The sequence below is a fragment of the Penaeus japonicus genome, unplaced genomic scaffold (genome assembly GCF_977035675.1).
Source record: "Penaeus japonicus unplaced genomic scaffold, GWHDUDI00000001_assembly GWHDUDI00000019, whole genome shotgun sequence".
NCBI lineage: Eukaryota > Metazoa > Arthropoda > Malacostraca > Decapoda > Penaeidae > Penaeus > Penaeus japonicus.
The window spans coordinates 17328742-17331241 of NW_028234421.1; the positions used below are offsets into that span (position 1 = coordinate 17328742).

At 31.7% G+C, this 2500-nt stretch overlaps 1 protein-coding gene across 1 annotated transcript in view; it reads left to right on the forward strand.

Annotated features, from left to right (window-relative positions):
• The first annotated feature begins 319 nt into the window (after positions 1 to 319).
• Positions 320 to 2500, forward strand: part of LOC122252229 (uncharacterized) — a 24004-nt gene continuing 21823 nt past the window's right edge. Inside the window, exon 1 of the mRNA XM_086547121.1 lies at positions 320 to 528. The gene's annotated coding sequence lies outside the window, so the exon portion shown is untranslated. The remainder of the gene's footprint in view (positions 529 to 2500) is intronic.

A 2500-nucleotide genomic window follows, 5' to 3' on the forward strand; every position in this document is an offset into this window, starting at 1 on the left:
CGTGTGCGTGTGCGTGTGCGTGTGCGTGTGCGTGTGCGTGTGCGTGTGCGTGTGCGTGTGCGTGTGCGTGTGCGTGTGCGTGTGCGTGTGCGTGTGCGTGTGCGTGTGCGTGTGCGTGTGCGTGCGCGTGTGTGTACATATGTGTATATATATACATATATATATATACATACATATATATATATATATATATATATATATATATATATATATATATATGTGTGTGTGTGTGTGTGTGTGTGAAAGCATATATGTAAAAAGTCATTTCTACGCTGCCACACGAAGCCCATCGGTTCACAAGAAATTCGGATACGGATTCACTGATTTTTCCCTCGGCTATTGACAGCGAGTACCACTTTACCTACATGGGTCTCCGCCGCCGCTCTCTGCACGCAACTGTACCTCCAGTCCGAGGACAATAACGACCCTGCTGTTGGTTCCGCCTCAGTTGTCCACAACGCATCGTCTGCAGTCGCCCTGTCGCAGTAGCGTATGGTGCGCCGATATAATTGGGAGGACTTTTTCTAGGTTCGTATGTTGATATTTTCTGTATTTAGATTAAAAGTTTCATATCTTTATTATAATTGTTGTGTTCACATATTATTTAACATCATAAAGGCCAATTAATCAGGTAGATCTTCTAGATCATGGGAAATACAGTGTATAGTATGGATAATTGGTTTCACACCTTGCCCCATTAGCTTCCCATGCACTGCCTCTCCGGAATCTAGTAGTTTGTTGACATCTGTTTACAATTTTCGTTTGACACAATTTTCTTAACGAACGGTTTCTATATTTGCGAAATCTTTTAAACTAGATAATTACCGAGATAATCAAGTAGTTAAATACCGCGGTGATCAAATAGGTAAATATCAATCACATAACCATAAGCTAGTATGAAACTAATTCACTCCACATCTAGTTCTACTACCATCGTAGCGGGGGGTTGAAGTGAAGAGAAGATAAACTATTAAAGAGTTTTTTTCTACTCTTTTGCAAGGCACAACAGAATACGTTATGGTCCGGTTTGTCATGCTACGTCGTTTAGAAGTGCATTATTATTGCCCATTAGCTTTTTTGTAAAGCCACTTAGCAGGTCTCAACATCTCTCTCTTTCTTTAAACATTTAACTAATGAATTTATAAAACAAGCATTAGGAAAACATTTATGTAAGGTATTTTGGCTGAGGTACTCATAAAGCTTTTTAAAAATTATTGTACTATCTCTATGATTTAAGAACGTTTGCGATGAGTCATCCTCAAAGAAGCCCAAATAATTACAATATCAATAACCATGCAGTCCATGGACATGGATATGATTAAAAAACGCTATCAGCAAAAACAAACATATGGAGGTGGATATTACTAAGCTCTCAAAACCAAATCTTAATTTCTAAAAAGCAATTTAGTGAAATTACAGCCATTCTCTTAGCTGTTGATGATGCTATTGCATTAATATAAATTTTACAGTCATGGTCAATATAGTTTTACTACTATAATGATCATTAATATTTCTGCTATATCATTACTATTACTGTAGTAGCAGTAGCACAACTATTACTAGTAGTAGTATCATTGTCATTATTATCATTATAATTATCATCATTATCATTATTATCATTATTATCATCCTTATTATTATTATCATCCTTATCATCCTCATTATCATTATTACTGTTATTATCACTTATTATTTTTACCATTATGATGATTATCGTTATTATCATTGGTATTATCACTGTCTTTATTGTTACCATCATCATAATCATTGAAACTGATAATAATAATAGTAATGGAAATTATTATAATGATCATAACAAAATTATGTTTCTGATAATAACGATGAAACTATCAGCAATAAGTATTGTTTATCATCATAATCACCATCATTATTATCATTAGCATTAATAATATTATCATTATCATAATTATCATAATCATATTTATCAAGGTTTTTTGTCATTATCATCATTATTGATATCATTATCATTATTGATATCATTATCATTAGTATCATTATCATTTTTATTATTATTATCATATCGCAATTTTTGTCATTACCATTATTATTGTTATCATTATTATTGTTATTATCATCATTGTCATTATCATTGTTATCACAACATTATTTTCATGATCACTATTATTACATTTTTCAATATTACTTTTATCATTGTGATTATCAAATAGATTATTATTGATACTATTATCATCATTATCATTAGTATTATTATCATTACTGTTAACATATCTATTAGTATCCTTGATATCACTGTTATGATTATTACCATTACTCTTACAGAAACACAGTATGATAAGACAAATTGTTATTGGTTAGAATAGTAATAACTTAGTAATAGAAAATAAATCAGTATCAAAATAGAGAAATATCAGTGGGTGGTGTTTAGCCATAGGTAAAATCAGCTTTGACCTTTTGTTTAAGTTTAATCTTTTCATTATTTTTTTTTTCTCTCTCTCTTTACATATGACTGAGAATTGCT